The sequence below is a fragment of the Tasmannia lanceolata genome, unplaced genomic scaffold (genome assembly GCF_043159265.1).
Source record: "Tasmannia lanceolata isolate RefF3 unplaced genomic scaffold, GAP_Taslan_0.1 ptg000011l, whole genome shotgun sequence".
In the NCBI taxonomy this organism is placed as follows: Eukaryota; Viridiplantae; Streptophyta; class Magnoliopsida; order Canellales; family Winteraceae; genus Tasmannia; species Tasmannia lanceolata.
The window spans coordinates 16,956,112-16,978,005 of record NW_027518688.1 but is presented as its reverse complement, the minus strand read 5'-3'; positions in this window follow the sequence as shown (position 1 = coordinate 16,978,005).

Here is a 21,894-nt window from a genome sequence, read left to right as displayed (position 1 = left end):
GTAGGAGCCCTCGTCATGATCACCACCAGCATATGTAGGAGGAACATCTTCAAGAGGCGTGTACTCATCGGCTGCAGCAGCTCCATCAGGCTCTTCAATATTTTCCCAACCTATATCTTTTCTCATGACAATAGGATCATGGTCTGCAACTCAATCCATCATAACATTCATGCGATCTATACTGAGTAGGTCGCTAATAGTAGAAGATTTTCTTGATAATTCTCTAGAAAAAAATTTGTCCAACACAAGTGAGTTTAAGTTTAAAACATAAAGTTTAAAGTTAAGAGGTGAGAATATTAATTTTAATTAAATAGTATACATTTCTCGAAACTTGAGATTGAAGTGGGCACACAGGGTCATTCAATGTATTACCTACTAGTATTACACTCGCCAAACATGAACATTTGATGAAGTTCTTTTCAATGTATCACAAGATTCTACATGCTTATGAAATTTATAGCAAATCTGGTGCACGCGGGATGACAAAAGGTCCCTCCCATTTGTGAACGCATCCGGTTTGACTAAGTGTTGTAAGATTAGATATAAGCAATAGAAGATGTTGTATTTAATTTCTATCTTCACTGCAGCTGTATAAATAAGCTCACTATCAGTTATAAACTGCACTACATTTTTTTATTACGACACATTGTTTAGTGTATGTCCATCTATTAGTCATAATGATATGACTATTGAATTTCCAAGACAGCTTAACATCTCCCAATAGCTATTCACTTCGTCCACAGTTCTCATTAATATTGCCACTTGAATTGTGAAAAGAAGGTGCACTATAACCTGAACCTATGACATCAAACATCGGTTGCTAATACGGTGGATTGGCAATATTAAAAGGCATGTTGACATCATAGCAAATCATGCCAACCGTCATGTTTGCTTGATCTACTATTTCTTTTGTTGATGAAGTAGTTTTTATGCTTGGCTGAGATCCAGATGTTGTTCGTGGTGCTAAAAATGTCTCAACCCCCCCATGCGATTCTCTTTTTCATCTTCGTCCAACTTAGTTCAACAAAAATTTCCTTTCCCTTACACCGACTCGTAGGCACGGGTGGTCTTCCACTGTCAGTGTCTTCTTCCTCCTCCTCCGTGACTTCTTTGTAAAATAATAGAAAATTATATTAATCTTAGATGATTTACATTAAGCACAAGGAGTGTTTTTATAGAACACTCAAATGATAAACATAGCAAGAGAATAAGATAATTATGGAAATATACAATCTTAATCTAATTCACTTGCCTAATCTAACCCAACTAACCAATATAGCCTAATCAATCAAATCTTCTAATCTCTGAATATTTGATCTTGATTTGATTTCATTCTCTGATATGCCCCCTCAAACGTATATGGATTGAAAATCGATATACTTATATTCATCACTGTAGGAATTGGGTTCAAGCTTTCCCCTATCCCTTTTCATCAATGGACTCCTGACGTATACGAAGGAGTGCGGTTCGTTCAACAAATTCCTACCTCTATATCTATCTCTGAGATGTTTGGATTTGTCAAGACAACGGTATGATAATACGATATGATGACAATGCGGGGGTTGTTATTGATCAGGAAGGAAATCCAAAAGGAGAGTCATTTGTTCCTTTACCCTATAAAAGGTATTTCTATTTTGCATGATATAGTGAATAGATCCGCCATTTCTTGAAATCTCTCTTCTGAGGATGCTCCCTCGGCAAAACCGGGATAAAGTTGAGCCAAAAGATCCCGATTCAAGATAAACTCATGAGGAAAGGAATATCGAAAAATCGAGTGGCTGAAGCTGAAACAGCTACTTTCAAAGTAACATAAAGAAAAGGAACGACTGAAGTGGGAGAGACAGAGCCGAAAAGAGGATTCCTCACTTCTTTCTCTCATCCAAAATTACAATAGATATCCCCAAAAAGAAATAGAAAATTTTATAATTTTTGAAGCACACTGCCACAATTGATGTCCATTTGATGTATGTTGCCGATATTGCCGAAGATGACTGTCGCATGTTGTTGAAAAATGTGTCGTAGGAAAGATGAGCCGCGAAGAGCTTCAATGAACTGGATTTGACTCAAGCTTGAATGAGCTAGTCATATTTAGGCCGATTCTTATTGCTGAACCTTCTGGAAATGGGTTCAGTATTTTTCTTTTGCAAAGTTTTGTATTTGCCGCAAGCTATTAATTGCCACCAATCTCTTCTTCTTTTTTTGTCTTCTTTGTTGCCCATTCCGGCATTTGTCCATGGTCTGACATTGGTCCATTGTGACCCATTTCTTGCCCATTCCGGCATTAGTCCATAAGGACCCATTTTGGCATTGGTCCATAGTGACCCATTTCTTGCCCATTCTGGCATTGGTCCATAGTGACCATTTTCTTGGCAATTCTGGCATCGGTCCATAGTGACCCACCATTTCTTGGCCATGCCGACATCGGTCCATAGTGACCCACCCTTATCTTGCCCATTCCGGCATCGGTCCATAGTGACCCACCATTTCTTAGCCATTCCGGCATCGATCCATAGTGACCCACCCTTATCTTGCCCATTCCGGCATCGGTCCATAGTGACCCACCATTTCTTGCCCATTCCGGCATTGGTCCGTAGTGACTCATTATTACTCACCCATCGAGGCTTGAGTCTTCTCTAGGATCTATGATCCATTGGCTTTTATAAGCCCTCTTGGCGGCATATCAACAAGCGGCGTTTCATCAACAACATCAGGATATTATAACATCAAGGGATATTCATCATCAAAATTCGTAGCGTGCTCAAATCATAGGATTCTATTTTCCTATGGGAATTTCAAGTGGAGGTTTTTATTTTTCATATTGGGGATTTTTATTGTAATCAAACGTATATGGATTTTCAATCCATATACGTTTGAGGGGGCATGTTAGAATATGTGAGATCCACCATTGGATTAGGTGTAGATCTCACCGTTAGATCTTCTTGTGGGAGATTAGGCAAGTTGGTTAATGAGGCAACCCACTAGAATAGGCAGCTAGATTTAATTAGTAAGTAGATTAGATTAGAATATTCCATTATTATCTCTTTCCATAGTCTTCTTGATCTCTTTCTATGTTTATCATGTATGTGCTCAATATAAGCACACCTTGAGCTCTATTGTAAATCATCCAAGAATTAGTGAAATCTTCTCCTAATGTTATATTCTTCCTCCTCCTCTTCTTATAGTGTACCATACAAATTACCGACCCCTGCTCTAACTGTGTTTTTCCTAGCCTTTTCTCTTCTCCTTACCTCTTAAAGTTGCCCCATTATCCATTTTACATTGGCACTTACTTTTTTACATGTTATTACTTCACTAGGAACACCCGCTATATGATCTTTCAACTGAGTTATACTTCCACCTTTTATGAGTTTTATCACAAAAAGTGCATTTAACATTGTTTTGATGACCTAACACCACTCAGCATTAAGCCCATTCCGGGTCATCCGATCTAGCATGTGTAGAACCAATGGAGGAGGCTCGTCCAAAAGGTCCCAAACTCATATTGTATTTTAATTAAAAAAATAACTAAAGGAAATTAAAGAACTAAACTACAATTAATTCACGTCCCTTAAAATGGAGCCTTTGGAGGAGAAGAAACCTTTACTTCACTTGAGTTTGAAGTCATTGGAGTTTGGATTTAGAAGAGACTTGAGAGTAGTGTAATTTGTAGTTGTTGGAACTTTGGGCCATTGGATGGATGGAGTAGAAGCTTGGACTTTCGAATCTTGAATCTCTGTAGAAGCTTGGACTCTGTAGAAGGTTAAATTGTTGAATAATTGTTTTAATGTAACTCGAAGTCTTTGAGATTGATCCAGATCTTTGGATGAAGTAGAATCTAGCTCTAGAGATTAGTAAAGTGGGTGGAATAATGCTAAGTAGAAGTAGTAAATGAAAGTTTAAAGAAAGGTCGAAGGAGAGGTGAGTAGGAAAATAAGGGTTAAAGGGGTGTATATAGAGGTGTAAGGGCTTGTAAATGCCAAAAGGTCTTCAAATGGCTATAAAATGGTCAAATGGTAAAAAATGAGGGTAAAGGGTAAATAACAGTTTCCAACGATTATAATGGAACTGTCGTAGTTTTTTTTTAAGAAAGTGGGTTTTTTACGAATTCCGGACGAAACCGAGCTTTTTTCTCATTTCGTACTGTAGACACCCCCATTTTGCTCTGCTTTGATCAACAAAGAAATTAGGGTTTCGCTGTCAATTTTTCAGTATTTTCCATTCCCGTGTTCGTCCCTTACGCTTTCTCAAATCTTTCTGGTCATTCCTGCAATGTTCTGATTTTTTTTTTTTTTTTCCGTTGAGTATTGAGAAGGGTTATTCATGAGAATCCGAGCAAAAGAGAATGTGGGACCCGCTGGTGTGGGACCCGTTTGTGTGGGACCCGCTGGTGTGGGACCTGCTAGTGTGGGACCTGCTAGTGTGGGACCCGTTTGTGTGGGACCCGCTGATGTGGGACCCGTTTGTGTGGGACCCGCTGGTGTGGGACCTGCTAGTGTGGGACCTGCTAGTGTGGGACCCGTTTGTGTGGGACCCGCTGATGTGGGACCCGTTTGTGTGGGACCCGCTGATGTGGGACCCGCTTGTGTAGGGCCCGCTGATGTGGGGCCCGCTTGTGCGGAACCCACAAAGTGGGACTCACCATTAGCATGACTTAACTTTCTCTACCATTTCCACTAACTTCATTTTTCCCTTTAAAATAACACCATTATCTCCATTACCATTATATATTCCATTATCCCCACCACCATTATCTCCATTACCATTATATATTCCATTATCCCCACCACCATTCCCACCATTACCATTATATATTCCATTATCCCCACCACCATTCCCACCATTACCATTATATATTCCATTATTCCCACCACCATTCCCACCATTACCATTATATATTCCATTATTCCCACCACCATTCCCACCATTACCATTATATATTCCATTATTCTCCACCACACCCACCATTCTCATTTTTTATTTCCACCTCTCCACTAAGTTTTTCACTATATAAAGAGAGGTGATGAGAGGAAGAAAAGAGGAGAAAAACAACACATTGTTTTTGGATAGTTTTCTCTTTCTCTCCCTCAATATCTCTCACTCTCTCACTCTCACACTATCATTATCTACTTTCTCTCCTTATTTGTTTCTCCCCATCTCTCTCCCTTGTTCCATATAAAAAAAAATATAAAAGAAAATAAAACAAAGAAAAAGAGAAAGAAAGCGGAAGCGGATCAAGCGGCGGTGCGATTTTCGAATTTTTCGGCTCTCGGATTCGACGAGGATTTCGATCACAGGTAGGTACTTAATTTTTAGATTTTTCTAGAATTATTTGGTATATTTGCATGATTTTTAGTATTTAATTGGATTTAGTTGAAAATTAAATATGTATGCTCAAAATCATGATCTCCATGAGTGTTTCGAAAATAAAATATATACTAAATGAATTCCAAAATTAATGAAATTTCGTGGGAAACTAATATGATACCAGTACATTCTACCATGAAATTTTGAGAATTTGTAGAATTTGTTTGGTATATTATTTTATGCTTTCTTTGAAATTTACCAGCTTTTGAAGGAATTGTTACTGACATCAGATCACAACTAAAATTCTTAAAATTTTTACAGTAGTCTTCAATCTCACATTTCTAGTTACTGTAAAAGTTTCAAGTGATTTGGATCTGTTTTCATATGGGATGTAGGGTTAATTCATAATCTGGTCTGAAAATTAAAAAATCTGAAACTGATAGTAAATGGTTTCCAAAATTCATGAAAATTTCTCAGTATGTTATTTTTACTTATATCTTATTACTGTAGAAATTTCATTGAATTTAGATTCATATTTCTAGTGGTTTCTGTGTTATTTGTGCAATCTGGTCAATCAATTGTTAAATCGAAATTAAATATGAGCTTAATGTAAAAATCTGTAAAACTCTTCCCGTAAGCTACATTTCATCATATCTTGCTGCTGTAGAAATTTCAACTCATTTCGAATTTGTTTGCAATAATTTCACTTGTAAAATCACTCATATGCTTAAAATTGATAAAATCCATTGAAAATTCGAAATTAATTAAAAATCATTGTGAAAATTTCCAAAGAACCTTAAATTTTGTCACATGTTCACTCCTTAATCCATTGAAACAGAAATTTTAGGATCTTTAGATTTTCCTGGAAAAATGGCCAGTGCATCCATAATCGTATCCCAATTGCAACCGATCTTTGACAATTTGAATACTTAAGCTATAGCATGTTGTTGGCTCCGAGGTTACTGTCCACGGAAATCCTGAGATATGCCAGGCAATAAGATGTTATAACCTAAGTATTAAATTGCGCAAGGAAAGAACGCACGATTCCCTTCCTTGGATGCTATTCTGGGCCGAAATTGGTGAACCCTAGAACCATTGGTAATCCTCAAGTGTCCATAAATTGAAAATCCATGAAATCTGAAATTAATTAACTTCAAGAATTTGAATTGATTTGTCTCGAGTCTTTCGGAACCATTGGATTATGGTTTCCAATCTAAGAACCATTAGAGCCCAATTTAGGAACACTAGTGTTGTGTCGTGTCCTAAATTTTAGGGAGTCCTAGAGTTAGGAGTCCAGCCTCATCACGGACGCTTGCTATGTATAGCAACCGTACCATAGGTCTAGTTACACTAGTCACCCAATCTTTCCTTAAGACAAGCCTAGTAAACTAGGATGTAGGCAAACCTGCATTAGTCTAAGGGACAACTTGCATTCAGATAAGAATCATATAGCATCTTAGATGAAATCCTAAGATAATAAAATCCTCAACTTGAATTAAATAATTCCTCTTAAAACTGTTGAAACAGTCAAATCCGTCTAAGTCGGTGTCCTAGTTGAGTTAGGCATATGTAGCTTAGCTTAGGTGCACCGAACTACGTCGACTCTGATCCCAGTGAGGCTTGGGTACGTAGGCAGCTTGGATGTCTGACGGCATACCACCCGCGAGTCGGCACCACAACAAATTGTGGTGTTTTGTATATTAATTTTCTTGTAAATACTTAATCAAATCAGTTAGGATTTTCCATGAGATTAGAATCTTAGGAGAACTTGCACTTAGATTGAATCCAAACAAATCAAGAAATCAAAATACACATTTAGGATTCACATTGAAATTAAATCATAGGATGCATGTCCCGTAGATAACATATTAACATAGAGTTGAATGAGCCATTTAAAATAAATTTAAAAGAGTTAGCTTTTGGAATCGAAGACCGATTATCGGGCAGGAATGGTGCATGTGGTGGATAAATCCCCATACCTTCCATTCTTGTAACCAGGTAGCGAGTCTAGATTTCTGGTTAATTACGGGTCCTAGATCCCACATCTAGGTGGCGACTCTGTCAGTCTCTTTTATGTGGAATTCGGATTGTCTTAGTGATCCCAAGTTCACATAAAAGACGAATCTAAATCAACACTAAGAAGCACACGCCAATCGCGTGGGTACGAGAGACCAAGGGAGAGCGCGCGGCGGCTCGCGCCCCACGCCCCTCTCGCGGGATCATGTCCCACAGTCTGGCGACTCTGCTGGGGAACACCTAACTTCATTACAATTCCAAAGGATAACTCATTTGAATCTATTTTAACTGGCTCATGAAAACTCTATCTCTTTTATGCTTGTTAGATTAGTTTGTATGCTTTATTTTCTCATCACATATACTCAAACTTAATCTAACAAAACCTGAAGGCATCATAGATTGCGCGAACTTATTGCACACACTTACATCACTTTCATCTAAACCCCTGCATCTCACATGCACACACGTCCTATTTTAGGAACCCGGAGTGTTATCTAGCATGGTTGACTGGGATTTCATCACCTGGTGCCTCTGTGCTAGAGAAGCATTCCACCCTTAGCCTAGTACCTTTATGGTACGTAAACGGATCTCTTGTTCACGTACTGATACGCCGGACACTGGTACAGTATATCGAACAGGGATTCGCGCTAAGGGAACTCTTGGCCTTACCCCTAGATTAACCCACACATGCATGTAGTATACGAACACATGTGCATCACGTGTGTGAGCCTAGTTTAGGATATCCTACCTATTTGTGTCTAGATTAGGCCGTAGACCATCTTCTAATGGCTACGATCGGTCCTAGGTACACAAACAAAGTCATGAGTCGAGATCCTCTCTCCACTCCGCTAGATTAGGATTAGGATTGATGCCTTCAGGTAACACTGATAAAATGTGCAAAGATTAAAAAACTTTCCCTTTGGGGTTAGGATTTAAATCCCATTCATTTCCAAAGATCTCATAGGATTAGTCATTCATGATCCATCCGTTGAAAGCAATCTTATGCTATCTCATCTCATCTCGATCGTACGATTTTTAATCTTATATTATCTGATTCGATCGAGTATCCATACTTCCTTTATATTGGTAGGAACTCATCCTAATCTCATGTTCATGTAATCCTGATTATCCCTGTATCCTTTCTCCTGGCTTACAGACACCATGTCTACTCGTACAATTCTTGATTGGATCCGTGGTACATTAAGAGAATCCCATATCTATGCCATAAGTGAGCAAGAGAAAAATCTCTTCGGTTACGTGGCCACCATCAAGCTCGATTGGGGATTACTCTATGCTGCATCAGAGTGTTGGGATCCCGATCATCATGTCTTCCGTTTTGGCAACCAAGAAATGTGTCCCACCTTTGAAGAATGGTGTGCCTTATTGGAATATCCTGTAGATGGCCCTCTGGTGAAGCCATCTTATGTGTCGGATTATCGTCCTTTGTTCCTTCGCTTGATGAATAATCCAGATGAATCCATGAACTCTTTCATCAAAGACCAGGAAGTGTCCATGCAACAACTGATTGACATTTACCCTCCTGTTGGGCATATTGGTGCTGTTGATATTCAAAAAGCCCGAGGTCGCGCTCTGAGATTCTGCTCCTTTGCTAGGTTCCTCACTGTCCAGCCTTCTCGCTGTGCGTCAGCTGTTCTCTTGGACCTCGTTGATCAGATGGATCGTGGCGCCAATCCAATTCCTACTATGCTTGCAGAAACCTTCAATGGATTGGATGAGATGGCTCGTCTTCGTGCCAGCTCAGGTCCAGGCTCTTATGTTCGATCTTTTGTTGGGTCCTTCTCAGGATGTCCTGCATTACTTCACGTGTGGTTATGCCACAAGCTAAAAATTGCAGCTCCTGTGCATTTTGATCATACGTTATACACCTTCAGTGAATGGCGTCATGATGTTTCTTTCAATCATAAAGGCGATTGGGCTGAGTGGTTGAGTTCTCGCCATGAAGATCAGATTTATTGGCAAATCCCTGGAATCCAAGAAGCTGTCTTCAATACTGGAGAAGCTAACTACGTTCGCCTTCTTGGCCTCAAAAAGACTTCCTTTTATATTCCTGCCAGGATTCAGCGTCAGTATGGAAGGGAGCAATCCATTGTGCCTCCCCTTCGTCATTTCTATCCGCCTGAGGATCTCAAGCCCAAGATTGTCAAAGCCGTTTCATCTGCTTGGGATGTTCGAGTCATCAAATCTTTCAAGGAGTCAGTTGAGGAAGATAGTCGTCCAAAGAAGAAGTCTAGAAAGAGTGCTTAATGTCATGTTTTCTCTTATCAGTCTATCTTTGGAAGATCGAACCATGTACTCAAGCTTTAATGATCTATCAATAAAAGTTCACCTTTTTCTTTCAGTATCTTCGTCTATGCATACATCAGTGTCTACTTCTTTCTGATTTTAAATATGTCTTTCAAATATTACAGGGCCGTAGACACCATAGCTAACCCTAATACTCCTTGGGTTCGGGTCTCTTCTCGATTACAGAGGAAATCTGTATCCCCGCCACCTTCTCTGAGAACCCCAGCATCTCATTCTTTCCCGTCCTCATCCTCACCAATGGCAGAAAACCAGGACAGTCCTCCACTCGCTGCTATCACCGATACTCTTACCTTGATTCTCCGGCAGCTTCAAGAACTCAAGGAAGAGAACCAAGTTATCAAGGCTCAACTTTCTGAGAAGTTCAGACAATCGTTGTCCAAGGATAAAGGGCCTGTGCACCAAGCAGCTACTTCAGCAGCACCTGTCCAGCCAGTGTTCATCAATATCCATGATAAAACCGAAGAAGATTTGGAAAAAGAGCAGTATAGCGAGAATCGTAGTAGACCTTCTCAGTCCATGGTTGATAAGTCTGTTATGGAGAAATTAGAGACTCTTACCAGAAAAGTTCAAGACATTCAGTTTCAAGACCAGGGTAGTTTCAATCCCAGTGATCTTACTCTATTTCCCGAAATCCGCCTTCCTGCTAATTTTCAAATGCCCGATTTCGACAAATATGATGGTGTGGGTTGTCCAATCACACATTTACAAATGTTCACCATCATGTGTCAGCCTCAAGGCTTATCTCCTGAGCAAATGGCTCAATTGTTCCCAGTTTCCCTAACCAAGGTTGCTAGGAGATGGTTCATGGTCTTGGACAAGACTCGTTACAGGACATGGAAGGATATCGGCGAGCAATTCATCAGGCAGTTCAAATATGATGATGGGACAGAAATCACCAGAAAGGATTTAGAGAGAACAAAACAAGACTCGAGAGAATCCTTTCTGATTTTTGTGAAAAGATGGAGGAGAATAGCAGCTCAGATGATGGAGCGCCCGTCTGAGGAGGAGCAAGTCCAGATAATCATGAAAAATATTTCCCCCCAGCTCCAGTATCACATGTCATTGCAATACTATCCAGACTTCAAACACTTCATTGTGGCTGGCACCCAGATAGAGGAGGCTATGGCTCAAGGTGTATTCAACCGTAGCAACCCAAATCCTAGAGATTTCAAAAAATCCCCACCAGCCCAAGTCAGTAGTATCTCCCATTCCAATGCTCAATCCTCTAAATCCCAGGAACCTCTAGTAATGGACTATGCTCAACCTGCGACCGCACCTCGGCAACAAGCCCGGGTAGAATTTACTCCTCTTCCCATTCCATCTTCGGAGGTGCTTAAGCAGTGTCTGGCTTCAGGTCGCATAACCCTACCTGCCACCCGGCCTCCCCCCAATCCTTTACCTGCCAATTGGCGAGCCGACCTACACTGTGAGTATCACAGGGGTCCTGGTCATCTTACAGACAATTGCATCGCTTTGAAATTTAGAATCCAAAAAACTCATTGATGAGAAAGTCATTGCATTCAAACCAAGACCCAATATTACCCAAAACCCGCTACCCGGTCATGCTAATCCTCCCGCTGCCGTTAATGCCATAACCATAGGAGATCCTGAGTTTGACCCTCTCACCCTCATATGTGCTTTAGAACCCATTTCTGAACCCGAAATCATCTTCTGTGATGAATCATACCTGAGGGAGTCTGTACCTCCCTTGGTAATCACCTATGAGCCACAAGTCCCTCAAATTATCACCTATGGTGAGCCAGAATTGGATGAAGTCAGACATGTGACAAGGGGTGGAAGAATTTTCAAACCTGCTGAATTAAGAGTCGAAAATCCAGGGGCATTGGCTCGAGGAGAGGAGCCGGAATATGTGAAAGACCCGGACGATGAAGTTGTGCAGCAATTGAAGAAAACACAGGCTGTTATATCTGTTTGGGGGTTGTTGATAGCATCGAAGAAACACAGAGAGGCTGTGTTGAAAGAATTGAATACCACACAGGTGTCCTCAGAAATATCTCCAGAGCAACTAGCTGAAGTTGTTGCTCTGACACACGCCACCAGGGCCATTAGTTTCTCAGACCAGGAGCTGCCTCCTCAAGGTCGGAATCATGCTAGAGCTCTTCATGTCACTGTTGTTTGCGAAGGCAAGAAAGTACCGTCTGTGCTGGTAGATAATGGATCCGCGTTGAATGTATGTCCATTAAGAACTGCCATTACCTTGGGTTTCGGTCCCACTGATTTTGCCGAATCAACCCTTGGTATCCTCGCATATGACAATACCCGCAGAAATGTGGTCGGAGTCCTTACCACCAGGATCGTTATAGGCGGTCAAGAATTTGAGGTGGAATTTCAAGTTATTGATATCAAGGCCTCGTTCAATATACTTCTAGGACGACCCTGGTTGCATAAGGAAGGTGTTGTTGCCTCAACCCTTCATCAAAAACTGAAGTTCATTAAAGAAGGAAAATTGATCACTGTCAGAGGCGACGAAGAGCCAGAAATAGGGCAGATAACAGGAGAAACTCGGATTCTTCCAGTTACAAAAGCAGATGATTACAACTTGAATGGTTTCGCATTCGATGTTACTGCTATTTCCTATGAAGATGCCTCTCGGGAGGAGTTGTATTTGCCTTTTGCCATCAGTCCTGTGGTGGCCAAGATGATGAGAAAAATGAACTACTTCCCTGGTATGAATTTGGGCCGTGATCCAAGCAAGGCATCTCATTGGCACCCAATCAAAGCAAACCATGGAATTTTCGGTCTTGGATATGTACCTACTAAGGAGGAGGAGGAAGCCATGGAAGAATTGTTGAAATTGAAGGAAGAAATCCGCCGCACCGGAAGGGTACTCCTAATGGCTCCATATCCCTTATCAATGAATGGTCATTTTATCAAAGAAGGTGAGACCTTTCCATACTATGGGTTTTCTGAACCATGGTATGACTCAGTGACAGGGATCATGATACCCGGTTTTGAAATATTCAGTGGCCTTGCTCTCCCAGAAACAGAACCGCCGATATATTATGTTGAGAAAGCTGTTGAGGACTGGTTAGTCTACCTTGAGCCAGATGTGCTGGAATCTTTGTTTGAAGAAAATGTGCCTGATGTTGATTACTATTCTGAAGAACAAGAAGAGACAGATTGTGAAGATGTGCTGGTGGCAGTTATTCAGAGTAATGATACCTTTACTGAACCCCAGAGTCAGATTGCACCTGCAACAGAAAATCTTTCAAACTGGAGTTCTGATGTTTTTCCACTTTATTATATTGCTAAGTCAAGTCTAGTCAAGTCGAGTGAATCGGTGTCAGTGCCTAGTCCAGGCGAGTCATTTTCTGAGTTTATTTACTATGTGAATCCTGAGCCTGTTCAGGATGAGTCCAATGATAATGATGTAACTTCTTTCAATTCAATGAAATCTGATTCTCAGTATGTCTCTGTGTTTGCTTCTGACTTTAATAATAATGATAACACTCCCTCCTCAGACGAGGAAGAGGGGATCGACGAAACTCCCTTTGAATTACAGCATATGCTCAAACAAGAGGAGGAGCGCCGAGCCCAGCCTCTTAAAGATGAAATCGAAATTATAAACATCGGAACAGAAGATTTAATACAGGAAATACGAATTGGAAATACTCTATCATCTGAAGAGCGCGATGAATTAATAAACCTACTTAAGGAATATAAAGAAGTTTTTGCCTGGTCCTACAAAGATATGCCCGGGTTGAGCGAAGACATTGTTCAACACAAGCTACCTTTGTTGCCTGGGATTAAACCTAAAAAGCAGAAGCTAAGGAGAATGAAGCCTGAGTGGGTCCTGAAAGTAGAAGAAGAGGTTACTAAGCAGTTGAATGCTGGATTTCTGCAAGTGGTGGAATATCCAGAATGGCTCGCAAATATAGTACCTGTACCGAAGAAAGATGGAAAGGTGAGAATGTGTGTAGATTTCAGGGATTTGAACAAGGCAAGTCCAAAAGATGATTTCCCTCTACCACATATCGATATCTTGGTGGACAATACGGCCGGGCATGAATTACTATCTTTCATGGATGGTTTCTCGGGCTACAATCAAATTAAGATGGCACCCGAGGACATGGCTAAGACCTCGTTCATTACACAATGGGGGACATATTGCTATCGGGTAATGCCATTTGGTCTTAAGAATGCTGGTGCGACATATCAAAGAGCAGCTACAGCCTTACTCCATGACATGATACATAGAGAAGTCGAAGTTTATGTTGATGATATGATTGTAAAGGCCAGGGAAAGGAGGGATCACATCCCAAACCTCAAGAAGTTCTTTGAAAGAATACTCAAATACCAGCTTCGCCTGAATCCTAGCAAGTGTGTATTCGGGGTTACCTCTGGTAAGTTGTTAGGATTCATGGTGAGTCAAAGGGGTATAGAGGTGGATCCTCAGAAGATTAAGGCTATCCAGGAGATGCCGCCGCCTAGAACCGAGAAGGAAATTCGGGGATTCCTAGGAAGGATACAGTTCCTAAGGCGATTCATCGCTCATCTGACATCAACTTGTGAACCTATCTTTAAGCTCTTAAAGAAGAACTCTTCCAAAGAATGGACAGAGGAATGTCAGCAGGCCTTTGAAAAGATAAAGCAAAGTTTGTCTGAACCACCGATAGTAGCACCAGTGATACCGGGGCATCCATTGCTGCTTTACTTGTCAGTAACAGAAACCACCATGGGGTGTATGCTAGCGCAACAAGACCCAGAAACTAAGCATGAAAAGGCTGTGTATTATCTTAGTAAGAAAATGTTGGAGTATGAACAGAAGTACACTGTCCTGGAAAAAACCTGCTTAGCCTTGGTTTGGGCTACTCAACGACTCAGGCATTACCTTTTATCACATAAGGTCTTGCTTTTGTCAAGGATGGATCCTTTGAAGTATCTATTTGAAAAACCAGCCCTAACAGGCAGGACTGCCAGATGGTTATTGTTGTTGTCTGAATTTGACATCACTCATGTAACCCAAAAATCAGTAAAGGGCCGAGCCATTGCTGAACAATTGGCAGAAGCACCCCGAGAAGAAAATCAGCCTTTCAAGACGATGTTCCCAGATGAAGAGATCATGATAGTAGAAGATGAATATCCAGAAACTGGTTGGACCCTCTATTTTGATGGAGCAGCAAACCAAACAGGGCAAGGAGTAGGGGCATTGCTTGTGTCACCCCGAAATGAGCATGTTCCCCTTGCAGTTAAGTTACAATTCAATTGCACCAACAATATGGCAGAGTATGAAGCATGCATTGTTGGGCTTGAGGCAGCATTGGCCTTAGGCATAGAGAATCTTGACGTATATGGAGATTCAATGTTAATCATTTGCCAAACCCAAGGAGAATGGAGAACCAAAGAAGAAAAGTTGCTGCCATATCATGAATACTTGGATATTCTCGCTAAGCAATTCCAGCACATCACTTTCAGTTATTTGCCAAGGTTGAAGAATAGATTCGCCGATGCCTTAGCGACGTTAGCTTCCATGATTGACATACCTCACAATATGAAAATGAGGCCCATCACGGTTCAAGAGCAATGGGCTCCTGCATATGTTGATGCTATAGAGATAGCTGCAAGATGTCCCGATGGTAAACCATGGTATACGGACATAAAGAACTACATCTCGGGCCAGGGGCATCCCAATGAGGCGTCGAATAAGGAGATAAGGACTTTGCAGAGATTGGCGGCTAACTTTGTCATTTGTGGAGGAGAGCTGTATCGACGGTCCTTCGACGGAATTCAACTCTTATGTGTCACTGAAGATCAGGCAGAAGAAATTCTCGCAGATGTTCATGAAGGGGTGTGTGGACCTCATATGAATGGGAAGATGTTGTCAAAGAAGATCCTACGTCTGGGGTACTATTGGCCAACATTGGAAGCAGATTGTCACACATTTGTGAAGAAATGCTATAAATGTCAGATACATGCGAATCTCATCCATGTACCACCTACCGAATTGCATTCTCTTACTTCTCCTTGGCCGTTTTCGGTTTGGGGAATTGACATTATTGGCAAAATTTCCCCTAAGTCATCCAGTGGTCACGAGTACATACTCGTTGCAATTGACTACTTCACTAAGTGGGTTGAGGCCGCTTCTTATGCAAAGCTTACATCCGCATCAGTTGCTAAATTCATACGAACCAACATCATATGCAGATATGGGATTCCCCATGAACTTATCTCAGATAACGGATCTCATTTCAAGAAAGAAGTTATCATTCTTTGCGAAGAGTTCAAGATTAAGCATCACAAATCCTCACCTTATCGGCCGCAGACAAATGGAGCAGTGGAAGCTGCAAACAAAAATGTCAAGACTATCATTAGCAAGATGTCAGAAACTTATAAGGATTGGTCGAATAAGTTGCCGTACGCCTTGTGGGCTTACAGAACATCAATTAGAGCTTCAACTGGGGCAACCCCTTACTCTCTTGTTTATGGTATGGAAGCAGTGCTACCTGTAGAGATTCGTGTACCTTCGCTCCGAGTATTGGCTGAAGTCAAGTTGCCAGAAAATGAATGGGCAGACGCCAGATATAAAGAGCTGAATATGCTAGATGAAAAGAGGTTAAAAGCGCTTTACCATGTGCAGGGTTATCAGCGCAGAATAGCCTGGGCTTTTAATAAAAAGGTTAAAATCAGAGATCTCGAAGAAGGCAACCTTGTTCTAAAAGAAAACCGAGCACCAGTGTTTGACCCAAGAGGCAAATTCAAGCCTAATTGGTCAGGGCCATACATCGTGGACCAAATCTTACCTGGAAAAGCCGTCAAGCTCCGTAATTTAAATGGAGAAATATTGCCGGAACCAACAAATCTTGATCAACTCAAGAGGTTCTATGCTTGAACACCAGAAGGCCGTCTTTTGGCCGAATAAAACCCAAATTCATAACCCAAAATCAAAAAATATATAACCTTTTGCAAACCCTTTTGAGCCTACATAAAATTTTCCTTCAAAACCCAATGTACTAGGGGCATTCCCCTGAACTACGCATGACCTGATTCCTACACTGGGATACGTAGGCAACCTGTTCACAGGTTCGGTTGAAACTCTTGCAAAACCTTAAGCCATTTTTTGAAAAGCTCTACCTCACCTGTAAAGTCCTTTTGGTGTTCAAGTAAAAAAAAAAAAAAAAAAAAAAAAAAAAAAAAAGAGAATGGAGCTTGAAGATCCGCTAGATTGAAAACCTGAAAAGGCGATCTAGGCAAAATTTAGGATCATTCCCCTGCTAAGTTGAAAACCTGAAAAGGCAGCTTAGGCAAAAGTTAAGGGGGTAGCCTGCTGAGTCAAAAACCTGAAAAGGCGATTCAGGCAAAAGTTAAGGTTGAACGGTCCGCCAAGTTGAAAATCTAAAAAGGAATACTTGGTCGTGGTAAGATGGGGTTCACGCCAGAAGAATTACATCGACCTCTGAACTCTCAGTAGGTCAGGCAAAAATAACAATGATTCCCGAAACTAAGGGCATTAATTTCAAAACAATCCGAAAGTTGATAGAAGGATATATGAAGTATCACTGTCTTAAAAAATAAGTTAAGATGTTTATCAGTGGAGAAACATTCTTTAAAAGAGGCTAACCTAACCCAAAAGAAAATACTGATAAGTCAGAAGCATCACGAGATCACTTGAGTAATCTTTCTTATTTTGTCTTTTTATTACCAATGTCTGTGGTTCTATTTTTAGAAAAATTTACAAATGCTATTTTAAAGAATTGTTGTAGGGTGCAATCACTCTGAAGGCAGGTTCATTAACAGATTCCGAGAAACTTGGAAAAGGTGCGACTGTCATGAATGGTGAAAAATCGTTGCAAGAATGATCTCTGGTCAATGAATAGAAGAAGGTTAGAAGGCCTTAAACTGGGGCAGGTTGCTAATGAAGTGGCATCTCATGTTCAAGCCTTGAAAGACCTTTGCTGCATGGTGGTATGGAATCATTTGCTTCCAAAGTTGTTAATTAGAGATTTCAGTTCCTTTTCTCTGATAATCTATGTCAAAGCTCAAATTATCTCTGAATTCATTTGAAAATGGTCTCTTCTCTTTAAGCATCATATAAATGTGACGTCTCATTTCTTGGAATTCGTATAAATACGATAGTCCATTGTCCTTGAGTTAACTTTGAGCATCATATAAATATGGTGTCTCATTTGTTTGAAATCCGTATAAATACGTTATTTCATTCATTCTGAGTCCATTCAAAAATGTCCTCTTATTCTCTTTGAGCATCATACAAATGTGATATCTCATTTCCTCGAGAACCGTAAAAATACGGTATTTCATTCTGAGTTCATTCCAAAATGTTCTCTTATTCTTTGAGCATCATACAAATATGATACCTCATTTCCTTGGAACTCCGTAAAATTACGGTATTCCATTCTCTTCTGAGTCCATTCAAAAATGTTCTCTTATTCTCTTTGAGCATCATACAAATAGGATACCTCATTTCCTTGGAACTCCGTAAAAATACGGTATTCCATTCCCTTCTGAGTCCATTCAAAAATGTTCTCTTTGAGCATCATACAAATATGATACCTCATTTCCTTGGAATTCCGTAATTCATCAAATCCAATTCTACGTTAAATTCAAATTCCCAAAATTCATCAAGTCCAATTCTACGTCAAATTCAAATTCCCAAAATTCATCAAGTCCAATTCTACGTCAAAATTCAAAATCCCGTAATTCATCAAATCCAATTCTACGTCAAATTCAAATTCCCCAAATTCATCAAATCCAATTCTACGTCAAATTCAAATTCATGAAAAAATCTCCAAATTCTTCATTGTCAAATTCATTAATTCATCTCAACCGAAGATTGAAGCCGTAAAAATACGGTATTTCATTCTGAGTCCATTCAAAAATGTTCTCTTATTCCCTTTGAGCATCATACAAATATGATACCTCATTTCCTTGGAACTCCGTAAAAATACGGTGTTCCATTCTCTTCGAGTCCATACAACTACGTTCTCTTATTCTCTTTGAGCATCATACAAATATGATACCTCATTTGCTTGGAACTCCGTAAAAATACGGTATTCCATTCTCTTCAAATCCATACAACTATAGTTTCTTACTCTCTTTGAGCATCATACAAATGTGATGTTTCATTTCCTTGGAAACCGTAAAAATATGGTATTTCATTCTGAGTCCATTCAAAAATGGTCTTTTCTCTTTGAACATCATATAAATGTGATGTCGAGCGGCACCGCAGCGGGATTTTGTTTTTTATTATTATTGCATTCCAATTCTAGGACCTCGTTTAGGGTCTTGCATTAGGTAGTAAATGTTTGCGTCTAAGTTCCGTTTTGTGTAGAGTCTTTTGTCGATTAAAGCTACGCAAAATGGTTCTGTCATTTTAACTTTGGTATTTGATGACTACGTCATCTTTACCAAAGAGGGGCATCTGTAGACACCCCCATTTTGCTCTGCTTTGATCAACAAAGAAATTAGGGTTTCGCTGTCAATTTTTCAGTATTTTCCATTCCCGTGTTCGTCCCTTACGCTTTCTCAAATCTTTCTGGTCATTCCTGCAATGTTCTGATTTTTTTTTTTTCCGTTGAGTATTGAGAAGGGTTATTCATGAGAATCCGAGCAAAAGAGAATGTGGGACCCGCTGGTGTGGGACCCGTTTGTGTGGGACCCGCTGGTGTGGGACCTGCTAGTGTGGGACCTGCTAGTGTGGGACCCGTTTGTGTGGGACCCGCTGATGTGGGACCCGTTTGTGTGGGACCCGCTGATGTGGGACCCGCTTGTGTAGGGCCCGCTGATGTGGGGCCCGCTTGTGCGGAACCCACAAAGTGGGACTCACCATTAGCATGACTTAACTTTCTCTACCATTTCCACTAACTTCATTTTTCCCTTTAAAATAACACCATTATCTCCATTACCATTATATATTCCATTATCCCCACCACCATTATCTCCATTACCATTATATATTCCATTATCCCCACCACCATTCCCACCATTACCATTATATATTCCATTATCCCCACCACCATTCCCACCATTACCATTATATATTCCATTATTCCCACCACCATTCCCACCATTACCATTATATATTCCATTATTCCCACCACCATTCCCACCATTACCATTATATATTCCATTATTCTCCACCACACCCACCATTCTCATTTTTTATTTCCACCTCTCCACTAAGTTTTTCACTATATAAAGAGAGGTGATGAGAGGAAGAAAAGAGGAGAAAAACAACACATTGTTTTTGGATAGTTTTCTCTTTCTCTCCCTCAATATCTCCCTCCCTCAATATCTCTCACTCTCTCACTCTCACACTATCATTATCTACTTTCTCTCCTTATTTGTTTCTCCCCATCTCTCTCCCTTGTTCCATATAAAAAAAAATATAAAAGAAAATAAAACAAAGAAAAAGAGAAAGAAAGCGGAAGCGGATCAAGCGGCGGTGCGATTTTCGAATTTTTCGGCTCTCGGATTCGACGAGGATTTCGATCACAGGTAGGTACTTAATTTTTAGATTTTTCTAGAATTATTTGGTATATTTGCATGATTTTTAGTATTTAATTGGATTTAGTTGAAAATTAAATATGTATGCTCAAAATCATGATCTCCATGAGTGTTTCGAAAATAAAATATATACTAAATGAATTCCAAAATTAATGAAATTTCGTGGGAAACTAATATGATACCAGTACATTCTACCATGAAATTTTGAGAATTTGTAGAATTTGTTTGGTATATTATTTTATGCTTTCTTTGAAATTTACCAGCTTTTGAAGGAATTGTTACTGACATCAGATCACAACTAAAATTCTTAAAATTTTTACAGTAGTCTTCAATCTCACATTTCTAGTTACTGTAAAAGTTTCAAGTGATTTGGATCTGTTTTCATATGGGATGTAGGGTTAATTCATAATCTGGTCTGAAAATTAAAAAATCTGAAACTGATAGTAAATGGTTTCCAAAATTCATGAAAATTTCTCAGTATGTTATTTTTACTTATATCTTATTACTGTAGAAATTTCATTGAATTTAGATTCATATTTCTAGTGGTTTCTGTGTTATTTGTGCAATCTGGTCAATCAATTGTTAAATCGAAATTAAATATGAGCTTAATGTAAAAATCTGTAAAACTCTTCCCGTAAGCTACATTTCATCATATCTTGCTGCTGTAGAAATTTCAACTCATTTCGAATTTGTTTGCAATAATTTCACTTGTAAAATCACTCATATGCTTAAAATTGATAAAATCCATTGAAAATTCGAAATTAATTAAAAATCATTGTGAAAATTTCCAAAGAACCTTAAATTTTGTCACATGTTCACTCCTTAATCCATTGAAACAGAAATTTTAGGATCTTTAGATTTTCCTGGAAAAATGGCCAGTGCATCCATAATCGTATCCCAATTGCAACCGATCTTTGACAATTTGAATACTTAAGCTATAGCATGTTGTTGGCTCCGAGGTTACTGTCCACGGAAATCCTGAGATATGCCAGGCAATAAGATGTTATAACCTAAGTATTAAATTGCGCAAGGAAAGAACGCACGATTCCCTTCCTTGGATGCTATTCTGGGCCGAAATTGGTGAACCCTAGAACCATTGGTAATCCTCAAGTGTCCATAAATTGAAAATCCATGAAATCTGAAATTAATTAACTTCAAGAATTTGAATTGATTTGTCTCGAGTCTTTCGGAACCATTGGATTATGGTTTCCAATCTAAGAACCATTAGAGCCCAATTTAGGAACACTAGTGTTGTGTCGTGTCCTAAATTTTAGGGAGTCCTAGAGTTAGGAGTCCAGCCTCATCACGGACGCTTGCTATGTATAGCAACCGTACCATAGGTCTAGTTACACTAGTCACCCAATCTTTCCTTAAGACAAGCCTAGTAAACTAGGATGTAGGCAAACCTGCATTAGTCTAAGGGACAACTTGCATTCAGATAAGAATCATATAGCATCTTAGATGAAATCCTAAGATAATAAAATCCTCAACTTGAATTAAATAATTCCTCTTAAAACTGTTGAAACAGTCAAATCCGTCTAAGTCGGTGTCCTAGTTGAGTTAGGCATATGTAGCTTAGCTTAGGTGCACCGAACTACGTCGACTCTGATCCCAGTGAGGCTTGGGTACGTAGGCAGCTTGGATGTCTGACGGCATACCACCCGCGAGTCGGCACCACAACAAATTGTGGTGTTTTGTATATTAATTTTCTTGTAAATACTTAATCAAATCAGTTAGGGTTTTCCATGAGATTAGAATCTTAGGAGA